The following is a 14595-nucleotide window of genomic DNA, read 5'->3' as shown; positions in this document are numbered from 1 at the left end:
TAAAAATACATATAAACAAATATAACTTTATATCCTAAATGTTTTTCCTATGGAAAATAATAACAAAAGATTTTATTAATGATGATTCACTATAATTTCACATAGAACTTCAGTGATAAAACTTAAGTTCTATCTCCCATTTAAGACCAGCAGGCCTCTAAAAGTATACTTCCTTAGACTCTTGCTTAAAAGTGAATTTAAGAAAATAATGGTGTTTAAGAAAAAAAAAATCAGTTGTTGTTTTTTTTTTAAGTAGGCTCCAAGCCACAAGGTTGTGGGGCTTGAACTCACAACCCTGGGATCAAAGAGTTGGATGCTCTACCAACTGAGCCACCCAGGCATCCCAAAAACTATTAGTTTTAAATTGTAACTCTATTCTATTGCCTTTAGCTAATCTCAATATGGCAGCCAAAACTAGTAGAGTAACTGGTCAATTTACATCACTATTTAGTTTGACTGCAAAATCAAATGTTAAATCAGTTTCCTGAATATTATACAGCAAAATAGGTTACTTTTATTTAATTTTTTAAATTGATATTTTGTAAATGTACAAAGTTAGATCCAAAACCAATAGAAAATATTTTAGTATTATCTAAAAACATGTTGTTGAACAAAATAAGACAGATACAATATGCACTATGTGATATATTTATATAATGTTAAGAAAAAAGAGACAAGGGCACCAGGCTGTCTCAGTCAGTGGAGCATGAGACTCATGACCTCAGAGTTGTAAGTTTAGGTCCCATGTTGGGTGTAGAGACTATGTAAAAATAAAATCCTTAGAAGAACAAACAAACAAACAAACAAAAGAGGCAAAATGAGTCTAGTGTAGAAGTCAGATTAGTGTAACGATTAGACAGCAAGTAGTGACTGAAAGTGTCAAGAGGGGGGTCCTGTGTTCTGTTTCTTTATCTGGGTATTGGATACATAGGTATCATCACTTTGTGATGAACACTCATTGAGCTTTAAACAAAACAAACTAAAACCTGTAGGCAGAAGCAATTGGGGAGTCATTGAAGTCCACCCCAGGCATACATACATGCACTGTAGTTTAGTATGGATGTCTAAAAGAAAGATGAATCTTTTAGGAGGGAAGCAGGACAAGAGAGACAAGCTGAGGAACGGACCTATTAACAAGCCACAGATATGTGGTAGAAAAAGAAAAAGAAAGGGGCAGGCACATTTATGTAAGACTCAATCCCAATCCCCTAAACACAGCATACGATAGATAAACTGAGAGGTTCATGGGATCAGGGCTGGGACTATGGACTCAATGGGGTCCCTGTTATATTAGGACCTCATTTTAGAATGCAAAGGGAATCATACTTGTTGATCTCCATGTACCAGATACTGTGCTAAAAGGTTTACAAAGAAATTATGTTACCATTTACTAGACCAAGGATACAGAAAGAGCTCAGAAGATGTTTACTAAATTTAATTGCCATAATCCTTACATAACAGATATTATTATCCTTGTCTACAGATAAAGAACTTGAGGCCTGATGAGTTAGTTATTTGTGCAAGCTTTTAGAAAAAACAAGTGGTGGAAAAGCTCCGTCCTTTTTTCTTTGGGAGGAGTTGGGAAGAAACAAGGAAAGTGGCAAAAGTAATCAACTCCTCCATTTTAATTTAATCTTTCTCCCTGCAAAACAAGTCATGATCTTTAGAAGGCATGGCGCAAGTCAGTTCAACACAGTGCCTATCATATGAGTTAAGGATTTCATCTGGGGATCAAATTAGGATCCCTCAAATGAAAAGTTTTCAAATTGAGCGTGAGATAAGGCCTAGAAGCCAAGAAACAGGAGGACCAAACAGCTGGGATCCAATAGTTGCTTTCCTGAAGCAGAGCTGAGCTGTACACCATCTAACACATATCATGAAAGGGCATCAGTTAGGCACTGTGGAGGACCGTCTCCCTAAGAGCTCCCCGCAACCCTGTCCTTCTATGCCTTGAACCATATGAACGCTAGGTTGAAGCAAAATGCTTTCCAAAATTATTCACTATAACTAAAATGAATAGGTACAGATACAGACACAGATATAAATAATCAAAACTATGCCTTGAAAATATGTATAGATAGGCCAGGTGTGGGGAGTGTGTTTATATTCTGGAAAATCCATTTAAGTCTCTAAAAGACCACAATCTAACAATGTCTACCAGAGTACTGTTAACAACATTTGATTTACCTGTTTGGAATCTTGGAAACAAAGTTTCTTTCTTGTTTTCTTTTCTTTTCTTTTCTTTTCTTTTCTTTTCTTTTCTTTTCTTTTCTTTCTTTCTTTCTTTCTTTCTTTTTTTTTTTTTTTTTTTTTTTTTTGCTAGGCAGAGAACTTTACTAACCTTGTTTCAAACTTTATTCTCAGGCTTCTTCAGCTTAATTAGCTGCAAAGAATGAATTGTGTATAAGCAAAAACTGAAAAGAGCTGCAGTGTCCAAGAGACTTGGGCTTAAAAATATTAGAGATCTAGATTTTATCAGATCCATGAACAATAGTTTTAAAAAGCAGTCATAATATAAAATAGCTCCCAGTAACTCCTTCAAGTTTTATCTTCTTCAGAAGGTGCCTCTATTCATTTGCTTCATTCTTTGAAGCTTCATCCAGGTTTTCCACAAGATCTGGAACGTCATCATCGCCCTCCTCTCCGGTAGCAAGCGGTACCTTTCCATCCACACACTGTGTGGGCAGAGCTTCAGCCAGTCTTAAACTAGTCAGACCGTCTGCACCAAGTTGGTTCAAGAAACTGGGTAGCATTTCTGTCAGCTGCTTTGTCTCAGCGTGACCTGTAATGGTGAAAGTTTTCGCTGCCAGGGATGCCTGAACCTTAGGGTTCTTAAAGTGGACCCCTGTTCCTTGGTTTGTGAACATATTCACTTCTTCAATACCAGAGATATTGTTTACCCCCAACTTCTTTACGGAGAACTGAATTTTTTTTTTTATCATCTGCTGTAGCTGTTCTAGGAGCCACCTTCTTCTTTGCGTGAACAGTTCCCTTCCCACCAATGCACACTTGTGCTTGCAGTTCAGTGAGTTTCTTCTACTTCATGACAGCTTCTTTCATCTTGTTGGAACAGAAATGGGACCGCGTGCAGGGGATGTTTGCACTCGGGGTGCAGGGGGGATTCTCAGGTGGACCAGCTGAGATTAGATACACACATATGGGGACACAAGAGGATACTAGAGCCAGAGTTTCTTTTTTATATGACATTTTTTCTAATCTGGCAAGCAATAGATTTTCTCCTTCTGTTTCTAATGGAGTAGGCATCCAATAACTATTGTGTCTAACTTCTCAATCTTATCTGTGTCAGTGAGAATGAGCACAGGCCTAGACATACTAGTAGAGTGTTTTCAGTCTACCTCCCACAGACTTATGGTGCAGACAGGGTAGTATCGTTTAAAATTACAAAACTCATAACTTTAATATGTTAGATCTCTTAATTATACAATTGTGAATACAAATCCAAAACACCTACCACATTAATATCTTAATATTTTCTAAAGAAATTCACACAATTCAAATACCAAAGGAAAATAAAAATCCACCACAAAATGAAAGATACTATACATTTCATGTGTTACAAATCTTATATCTTGTATCTTGTGATACAAATGCATCTGTCCTATAGCTATATTGAATGAAATCTGCTTTAATCAATTGATCAATACTTCCTATAGCAAACAAATCAGTAAGAAAATTCATAAGGCATAAAACTTCAAGCATCAGAAAGATTGCTAAGTGTGTGGGGTCATTATGTGTCCACAGAATACTATTTCACTAGTGCTTTCCATTAAAAGAAAATGCTGGCTTCTGAAAAACATGAAAACAAGACTTGTGTAGTATTTACTTTAAGGATTATTTGTTATTATTGAGATGTAGTAAGTAAAAATCTAATTTTATCAAAATCTCTCATAAGAAAAGTTAAACTAAAACTCAGTATGGCCTGTGCACACATATATTGAAATAATCCTGGCACATTGTATCAAAAGGAACTGTACCTATCATGTCTCTCCCTAAAACATCCCTGATAGGCAATTTTCTAGTTTGTTTTTGAATGTTCAACAACAGTTACATTGGTATCTCTAAAAAAGCCCATTCAATTTGGGGCACACAAAACTATTAGGAAATTCTTCTCTATATTTAGTAAAATTTGTCCTTTTTAAGCCTCCTATTGCTACCTACTGCTTTTATTCTGCCTCCATGGCAGCCAGGTGTGGCCATAAGACTAAGCTGCCAAAAAAATGTCAGTGCAAATTCTGAGAGGGTTTCTTAAAAGAAAGAAGGTGTGGCTTTCCCACACACCATACTCATCATCTTCTTGCTGTCTGGAATAGGGATGTGACTGCAGGAGTTCCCGTGATTTACCATGAGGTGATCCTTAAGATGGAAATAATCATTCGGTCAAGATATTAGAGTCATAGTCCTCAATGACTTTGTGGAAGGGTTGCTCTAGCCCTGGACTCTCCATCCCCAGACTTCACTTACACAAGGGAATAACCCTGTGTGTGTATACTCATAACCCAGAACTTAGTTAGGAACTTAATTCCTACTCACATACTGAGTCTGCAGATATGTTTTCAGTATTTGAAGAGCGACATCACATTCTACCTACATTCTCCCTACTTTAAATGTTTTTTTTCAACGTTTATTTATTTTTGGGACAGAGAGAGACAGAGCATGAACGGGGGAGGGGCAGAGAGAATGGGAGACACAGAATCGGAAGCAGGCTCCAGGCTCTGAGCCATCAGCCCAGAGCCCGACGCAGGGCTCGAACTCACGGACCGCGAGATCGTGACCTGAGCTGAAGTCGGACGCTTAACCGACTGCGCCACCCAGGCGCCCCACCTACTTTAAACTTTTAACATTTTCAGCTTCCTCATCATCTAAGTTACCCTCTTCTATAAAGGTTCAAGTTTTTCAGACTTATTCTTAAAAGTTTCAGAACAGAACTCAATGCATCCACCAGATGTGAGCTGACCAACAGAAAACAGATGGATTATTAACTTCCTTTGTTGTCTTTATAAGACTTAAGATGCATTAGCTTCTTCAGCAGTCCTCAAGACTAAAGATTCATACCGTGGTTATAGGTAGCCAAAAAAAGATCTAGTTTTTACTTTGTTTTGTTTTTCACTGCAAGTAGTATTAACCAGGCTTTCCCTACTTTGTATATGTTTAGTAATTTGTTTTTTCTCTTTAATCTAAGTGTAAAACTTCAGATTTTCCTTATTACATTTCTTCTTACAGTCCATTACTCCATGCAATGCAAATAAACCTTGAACCCCAATTTTGAAATTCCACCTAATTAACTATCCTTCTCAGTTTCCATCTTCTGCTTATTTAGTTAGCAAGGTTTCTATGGCCCCACCAAGTCCTTGGCAAGAATCAAGGTGAAAGAAAGAGCCCTTCAGTGATCCACTGAAGACTTCTCTGCCAGTGGACAAGCAGCAAATGATCAATACTCTAGGGAGGCTGGTCCAACCAGCTGAGTCCCAGAGGTCCATTCCTTCTTTCAAGAACTCAGACTCAAAGACAGGGCCATAGGAGGCCACAGGTGGCGCTCAGGAAGCCTGGAGCCTGACCACCACCACATAGAAAGAGACTGGCAGCATGGGCTGACTCACTGTGCTGGCAGGTAAGTATGAAGAGGTAGAGGCAGGAAAAGCTGTAGCACTTGTTTATATAACAAATAAAAGGAAGTCTCTTTCTTTAAAAAGAAAAAAGTTTTCTCCTTAAAAAAGAAAAAAATCTATGAGTATATCGAGTGTAGGGGGGGACTTGACTAGTGATTGATTGACAAAGCAGTGTAAATTCCATAACTACCCCATTTGCATAGATATTGATTGCAGTGGGCTTCAAAAGACTGATTATGCAGCTTCTTAGATTTGAAATGAGTGTCTTATACCTTAGCCCTACAGAATAACCAAGAAGCAAACATTAAAAAACTTAAATATGCACATGTGAAAATGTATTTATGATTAATGATAATTTATTAAGTGCAATACTGTGCTAAATTAATATATGCAGAGTAAGACTGACTTGTGCTGATGGAATTATCTTGTTTATGATTACCGTTATTGACTTTAAAAGAGATATACCACTATTTTCTGAATAAGAGGTATAGTCCAACATACACAATGTAAAACATTACATATTTACTCTACTGTCACTAATCATTAATTTGATGTAGTCTCAGTCACTGTAAATTAAAGATTCCTATATCTATAAATGTCATTCCACTTATAGAAAAAGAATATACATAAATGATATTTAAATATACACTTATTATTTCTGACTAAAAGAGAAACATACATAGTGAATTATAATACTTTATCAATTAATAATTACACCACTATCCCTTAAATACATTTCATCTTAACTGAAATTACTCAATATATGTAAGCACTTACTGTTTTTAAAGTAATTATTAAATATTGGTAGCAATTAAAATACTTTTTAAATTTATTACACTACCATGAAATAGAGGACAAACTGCATCCACTCTTTTCTCTGGGAAGTTATACTTTTTTTTCCAATTAAATAACATATTGAGGTTGGCTGACAAATCATTTAGATTTTTCTTGTTTTTATGGTGTTTTTCCAATGAGTAATCTAAGAAAATATAAATCTAGGTAGGTTGCAGTTTGAACCACTACTCAGATAGCTTTTTATTTTCCTTTTGGTGAGGGAAAGAAGATCTACAAATTAGTATTGTTTTGTCTAGTTTTTGGTCATGGTTCAGGTCAGTTTTAAGTCCCTACTTAAATCTAAATTAAATTAAATTCAAAATGTAATGCTGCCTTATTGCTCTTATAGATTCATTTTTCTGTTTTACTTCAATGCTGTCAACAAGTCTGTGTGTTGTGGGTAGGCTGAACAAAGTTCCATGCAATTGGTCAGGGTGGCTTATTGGGGACCATTTAAAAGAGAACTATCTATTCAGTTCTTGTTCACTCATATTGTTCTTGCAGCTGACTAGGACTGTTTCAATAAATCTTATTCAATTCTTAAAGGACCTGAAAACTTTTAATTGATCCCACTAGCTAACAGCTTTGTCTTTAGGTAATCAAGTATGGAAGTCTAGAAACAATGATCTCTCTTGATCTGCATAATGTTAAAACTAACATTAGCAAATAATTAAAAAGAAAAGGCTGAGCTCAATAAAAATAAATTAAGTTCACTATTACCATATATTCTATTTCTTTAGATATTAAAATACTAAACCTAAGGAGAGACTAAATGTTTCATTCTTCTGTCTCAAAACTAATTAATTAACCTAAACTAAAAGTATTTAATGCCTTTACCTGATGAAGTTCTGGAGTGATGGGGTTCATGGGGTAAAGAGCTGATGGCCAAGAAAGAATTCTTGAAGATGTCTTTGGTGCAAAAAAGTGATTTTATTAAAGCAGGGGGACAGGACCTGTGGGCAGGAAGAGCTGCAGTGGGGTCATGATGGGTAACTCATTATAAACCTCAGGTTGGGAGGGGGTCAGGGATAGAGTTAAGTCTCTAAGGAATTTTGGAAGCAAGGTTTCCAGGACCTTGAGGGGCTAACTGTTGCTAGAGAAACACCATTTTTTACCATTTAATAAAACCTCAGTCTTGAAACCCTTTAGATGTATATGGGGGGGGGGGGGGCATAAGCTTAGAGTATGATTGCTAGCATATATCCTGGGGCAGCTGAGATAAAGGAAGTAGACTTACAGGATCCTCAAGGTTGGGATAATGTTAAGCTAAGGTTCTCTTTTGCCCCTAGCAAACTGTCATCATTGAGGCAGCTGATCTCCTAGAGGGAGGTCACTCTGCTGGGTTTCAAGGACTTATCAGTGGGCTGTAGGCAGTAAGGGAATTTCATTTTTCATTTGTCTTTGTTTCTACATTACCATGGCAAGCACTTAAACCCCTTTCCTTTGTTCTTGGGTAGCCAGGAGTGTTTGAGGAATATCACACATATTCCACCTGAGGGGGTGCTGGTGGCAGTGGCTGTGCCAGCCTGTATTTTGCCCCTCAGCCTGCCTCACGCTCCCTCATCATACCTGGACTTAGCTTCTGAGAGCCTGGGCTGAAAGACAACTTTCCTGAACATCTTGAATGAGACAATAAAACTACTGCAGAATCTACACTGAATGTCACAGTGGGAAACAAGATTTCTTTAGAGCAACAATTGATTCATTTCCATATGGTAACTTTATGGGTTTTTGTTTTGTTTTGTTAAACCAGTGTTAAAATGTCAATTCTCTTCCTTCTAGTTCTCCAGATCCATACACCAATTTTCTCCTAGGCCCACACTACTGTGAACAGGGTATAATAAACACCATCCCAATTTTACAAGATTGGTTTGTTTGGTTTTGTGAGCAACATGAATGATAGTTAAGGAAAAATAAATCTACTAGAGTAGAAATATGCCTATTATTTTACACCTTATAAGTCTGGCATCTTCAACTATTAAAATGGAGCCACTATCATGGGAAATTATTTGAAATGTATTTTTAAATTAAATGAAGAAAATGATTCAAGTTTCTAGTTTGGGTTTAGGTTTTAAAGATGGCTACCTTGTTGCTGAGGTTAAAATTCTTGCAGAATGAATCTGTTGTAAGTTCTCTTGAGACTTCTTTGGGCAAATATTTTGTTGTAATTGGAGATGGTCCTAGATCTTTCGATAAATCTTTTCACCTAATTTAAGCAACTGTAAAAAAGACTTTATAAATACTTTGATATTTTACTACTGAATCATCACAGCTCTGTGACCTTTGATCTTTATTGATGAATGTTTGGGTTTGGCAAAAGGTGTTTTTAAATTTTAATACTAATATTTGGAGGGATAAAGGTCATTAGCACCCATAACAACAATAAAAATGCTTTGTATTTACATGATATTTCTTCCTCAAGAAAGAAAAGAAAATTCCTTCTTCAAAAAAAGAACAATGTTGACTGGAAATTTTGTTTTACAAATTTATAACAACTTTAAGATATTTTAAATATAACTGGCTGTAATTTTGCAGGGGATCTAATTTTGCTATATGCAAAAATAAAATATATTATTGCTTCAAAAACCGTACACAACTACCAAGCAAATGGAGCGAATTTACCTTAATCTTGAGGTAACTCATAAGATTTCTTTGTATGTAATTCATAGGTATCTCTTTGTATGTATTTTCTAAGTATAGTTGAAGACATATATATATATATATATATATATAATAGTATGAATATTAAAGACAGTAGTTAGAAGACAGAAGATATTATTTGATCTGATTATTTTACAACAAAAATTGGGGGCAGTGGGGTGTGGCAGAGCACAGTTATAAAAGGATATGGAATTATTAATTGGTTATTTCTTTTGCTAAGGAAGTCCATTAGTCTATGTAATGTGTTCATAGAAACCTTCACTTTAGAATGAAATGCTAAATTACCAGGCCAGCTCACAATTCTCACTAGGATGCTAACATCAGCTAACAAACTTTGTCATATTTTAGATAGATGAGTCTCATTATGAGCTCTCAAGACTTCAGTAATAAAGTTGGCCTAGTGAGCCCACAACCTATAGACCCCTCCCCTCAATGCCTCAGAACCTGGCACAGGCACCCACCAAGGAAATACAATAATGGAAAGGAGAGCCAAAGGGCTAGAGGGCAGCAAAACAAATTGCAAAGCAGTGTCGATACCACGAACTGGAAAAGACTGTGAGGTATTAAAACAGCAATATTCCAACAGGGGAAGGGTTCCATTTTGAGCTAATTTTGGATTTAAGATATTCCACAAAAAACATATCAGAGAGAAAATAGGCTACAAGGTTTAAGCTGTTCTAAAATAAATATGAAGTTAGACTTATAAGAGCTACCTTTTAAGCTCCTCTACTAATAGCAAAAATGGCTAAGATTGACATCTGCAGAAATTTTAAACCCAAATCATATGACAAAATAGACAAATCTTAGAAATAAATGTGCAAGTGCACCTGCTTTTCTCACAGCAGAGCATAAAAATATTCCAAACCCAGACAGACTGTAGAAGTGAAGCTTTAGGAGTCTTTATTGGACTATAGAAATGATATCCATGTGAACACTAATATGCCAGTGTTTTCATTTGAAAGGTCAGTAATATCTTTGATAATAAACTCTGGTTCCTATTGTACAATATTAGTGGCAAGCCAACTACATCTAAGGCAAAGGAAAGAAGCTGACAGAATGCTTGTCTCTGCAAAGTTTCAAGAGTTGGTCTGTTATCATAAGGGTGCACAGAGATAAAGAAATGTAAGAGTTCAAGTTCATTAATGTCTGTTAATTTTCCCGCTAAAGTAATACACCTTATTGTAAGAAACACAAGATTTTTTCTTTAGAAGACAGGTTATATCTAGGAGTAAAGAAGTGGTTTAGAAACTGAGAGAAAGCTGAGAGACTCTCATGGGGAAAGGCACCAAAACACTGGCCCAACTTCTTCAGCAGTGATATAAACCTTGGCGCTTCCTGTCTAATGCCATCCCTCCCCAGCCAGGAGGAGCCAAGCAGGAGCCACGGTGGGCTGTGACGTGCTGGGGGAAAAAGAAAATACTGGCTGCAAGTATATATACCACTCCTGGTTAAAATAAAACAAAATAATCTGCAATTCTTTATTTTTTCTTTTTTATTTTTTCTTAACGTTTTTATTTATTTTTGAGACAGAGAGAGACAGAGCATGAACGGGGGAAAGTCAGAGAGAGAGGGAGACACAGAATCTGAAACAGGCTCCAGGCTCTGAGCTGTCAGCACACAGCCTGATGCGGGGCTCAAACTCACGGACTGCGAGATCATGACCTGAGCTGAAGTCGGACGCTCAACCAACTGAGCCAAACCAGGCACCCCTGCAATTCTTATAACCAAAGATCACATTATAGACAAAAATGGAGTTAAAATGAAATCAAAGGCGGCTCGCATATAGAGATAATTAGTATCTCCTAATTTTATCATCATAATAATAATAAACTCATCCCATTGTCCAAGTAAATTTGATGTCTGGTAAAAACTATTCTTAGTCTCTTATTTTACTTTTAAAAAATAATTTTAAAAATCAAACTACTCTTTGTTGGATATTTATTACCTGTGACATAAATATTGTTAGGTGATATGTTAAAAATAATGACTTTAAAAATTATTAAAGTCAAAGATGTTTGGGCACCTGGGTGGCTCAGTCAGTTAAGGAGCCAATTCTGGATTCCAGCGCAGGACATGATCTCACGATCTGTGAGATTGAGCCCCCCGTCCCCACCCTGCCAGTCCACCAACAACATCAAGCTCTGCAGTGACAGCCTGAAGCCTGCTTGAGATTCTCTCTCCCTCTCTCTGCTCCTCTCCACCTCTCAAAATAAATAAATAAACATTTTATTTTTTTTTTAAGTTCACTTATTTATTTTGAGAGAGAGAGACAGAGAGAGAGAGCACGCAAGCAGGGAAGGGGCAAAGACAGAGAGAGGGAGAGAAAGAATCCCAAGCAAGCTCTACACTGTCATCATGGAGCCTGATGCAGAGCTTGATTTCATAAACCATGAGATCATGACCTGAGCTGAAATCAAGAGTTGGATGCTTAACCAACTGAGCCTCTCAGGAACCCTCATTTTCATTTTATAAAACCTAGTGTCTCAGAACTTTATAAGGCTTCTCTGTGAGGGTTTCCTTTCTGGTTTATTTGTCTGTCTCTGACTGTAGAAGTTATACATGCTCATTATTTTTAAAAATGTTTTAAATATGAGAAGAGAAACTAGAAAATAAAAATCAGGGGAACCTGTGCGGCTCATTCACATCTGACTTTGGCACAGATCATGACCTCACAGTTTGTGGATTCAAGACCCACATAGGACTCTGTGCTGACAGCTTAAAGTCTGGAGCCTGCAGCCTACTTCAATTTCTGCCCCCCTTGCTCTCTGCTCCTCCCCCAGTCACACTCTATCTCTCTCTGTCTCTCAAAAATGAATAAACATTAAAAAAATGTTTTAAAAAGAAAAATCACCTGTAATTCTATCTTCCAGAGAACTACTGTATGTGTATGTATATGTGTGTATTTGTATGTATGTATATTTCCCATGGTATCATCTATACATAATAGTTTATAACTTGTCTTCCTCACTTAATATGTTATCTTTTTGTGTTAATAAATATCTATCTACCTCATTGTTTGCAATAGACTAGTCATAATCTGAATGTATATACATACCTATATTTAACAACTGAGGAAAATAACTGTAAAAAATTATAAAAATAATTACTGTAGAATTTAAAATAAATAATTGCATATATAAAGATTAATCACTTGACTAATAACTAATACTCAAGTTATTTCCAGTTTTTATCAGTAATTCTACAGTAAAATTTTTTGCTTATAAATTTATGGGATTATTCATTAGGACAAATTTCGAGAATTAGAATTGCTAAGAAAAGTAACTATTTTAATTTTCATACATATTACCAGATTGCATTCCAGAAAGGCAGTACCTGTTTTGTCACCAATGCATATCACCATTTGTTTTCTTCCTTGGCAATATGATAGATGAAAGTGGTATTTCTGTGTCATTTCTATTAGTATCTCTTTGATATTATTAGAAAAGAAAATCTTTTCACATATTTATTGGTCATTTTAATTTGTTCTTTTGCCAACTGCCCACTAATAAAAGCAAATAACAAATAAAAATAACATTTTCATTTTTCTATTGGGATTGTTCATCTTTTTCTTATTGATTGACAAGGCCTGCTTATGTATTAGAGCTATTAATCCTTAGCAGGGTACAATAATTGCAAATGCTTTTCCCAGTTTGTCATTTGTCTTTCAACTTTGTTTACAGTATGTTCTATAGCATTGTTATTTACTTTTAATGTAGTGAAACACAAATATCACTAGGCAAGAGGAAGTAACAGAGAAGAGATTTATCTTGCCACCCGAAACAACTAAAACACTTAACAAAATATATGAAAGAATGATTTTTCAAGACATTGGACATCAGGCAGCAAAGACATGGGATCCCTGAGATGTGGGAAAACAAGAAAGTAAGTCCTAAGATTGTTCCAGCTTATTGCCTAGAGAGAGTTTTCAGGACACAGTGCAGGGAGGCATAACTCAGGCCGAGCCAACCAGGCTTCCTGACTGTAGGAGATGGAACTGAGAAGCCAGGGAGGCCATGACTGTTAAGAGCTTTCAGGGCAAACAATCAGAGAGGAGAGAGCAGCACAGAAAAAAGAAATCCCTCACATCTTCAGCTGAGTATGGATTAGCTCATATGTTTGAGGAAAAAAACTCAGGTCAAGAAAAGAGCCATCCAAAAGAATTAGAGAAAACTGATACCTGCATAGGGCTGAGAGTAATTTGGGGTCCTCCTAGCCATAATTCATGGGGCACTGGATAAAGTCCTCTGAAGAGATTTATCTCATTAATGAGCAAAATCAACCCCACACAAAAGGCTGCTCTGGTCCCATCTAACAAAGCTTAACTTTCAGATTTGAAAAGGATCAAACTGTTTCTAGATAACCTAACTGTATCCCAGAACAAGGTTAAAAAATATTTAGAATAAAACAAAAATAGGGGTGCCTGGGTGGCTCAGTCAGTTAAGTTTCCAAGTCTTGGTTTTGGTTCAAGTCATAATCTCACAGTTTTGTGAGTTCGAGCCCCACGTCAGGCTCTGTGCTGGCAGTGCGGAGCCTGTTTGGGATTCTCTCACCCTCTCTCTCTGCCCCTTCTCAGCTTGTGTTGTCTCTGTCTCTATCAAATAAATAAATGTAAAAAAAAAAGAAAGAAAACAAAAATACCCAGCACATACTAAGTAAAATCCACCAAGTCTGCCATCTAATTTAAAAAAAAAGCATGTAAAAAAGCAGAAAACTACAAGTCAAAATGAAGCAAAAAAAAAAAAAAAAATCAATTGAAAGTAACCCAGAAATGATATCACTCACAGAATTAGTAAACATAGCAAAACAGTTATTATATGTATTCCACCATTATGTTCAAGAAGCCCAGGGGTCAGATTTTTTTTTTCTTTGTTAAGGGCAGGATAGTACATAATTTAGGTTTTGCAGGCCATACAGTCTCTGTAACAACTACTCAACTCAGCCACTGTAATGCAAAAAGCAGCCACAAACAATATGTTAATGAATGGACATGGCTGTGCTTCAATAAAACTTTATTTACAAAACAAATCTTGTGGGCCAGATTTAGTGTATGGATATCAATTGTCATCCCCTAAACCAGAGGAAACATTAAACATGTTTAGTAGATTTTCAAAAAAAGACCTTTGGAACATGAAACTCATAGAAGAAAGCATAGGAATAAAGCTCCTTGACATGGGTTTTGGTAATTATTTTTTGGATATGACATCTAAGCACTGGCAACAAAATTAAAAAAAAAAAAAAAAAAGAAACAACAGATAGGACTCCATCAAACTAAAAAGCTTCTGCACAACAAAAGAAACCAACAACAAAGTGGAAAGACAACCTACAGAATGGGAAAACAGTATTTGCAAACCATATATCCAGTAAAGGGTTAATATCCAAAATATATACAGAAGTGATACAATTCAACAGCAAAATATTAATAATAATAATAACAACCCAATTGAAAAATCGGCAAAAGACCTAAAGAGACATT

The 14595-nt window shown here is 36.1% G+C and overlaps 1 protein-coding gene and 1 pseudogene across 4 annotated transcripts in view; both read right to left on the bottom strand.

Moving 5' to 3' along the window:
• Nucleotides 1-14595, bottom strand: part of ATG10 (autophagy related 10) — a 260178-nt gene that overhangs the window by 154196 nt on the left and 91387 nt on the right. The gene's annotated exons all lie outside the window — the stretch shown is intronic.
• On the bottom strand, nucleotides 2338-4594 carry LOC122490584 (annotated as a pseudogene).

Source organism: Prionailurus bengalensis, chromosome A1 (assembly GCF_016509475.1).
Source record: "Prionailurus bengalensis isolate Pbe53 chromosome A1, Fcat_Pben_1.1_paternal_pri, whole genome shotgun sequence".
Classification (NCBI taxonomy): domain Eukaryota; kingdom Metazoa; phylum Chordata; class Mammalia; order Carnivora; family Felidae; genus Prionailurus; species Prionailurus bengalensis.
The sequence above is the reverse complement of the archived record's forward strand: the minus strand, read 5'-3'. Positions and strand labels throughout refer to the sequence as shown.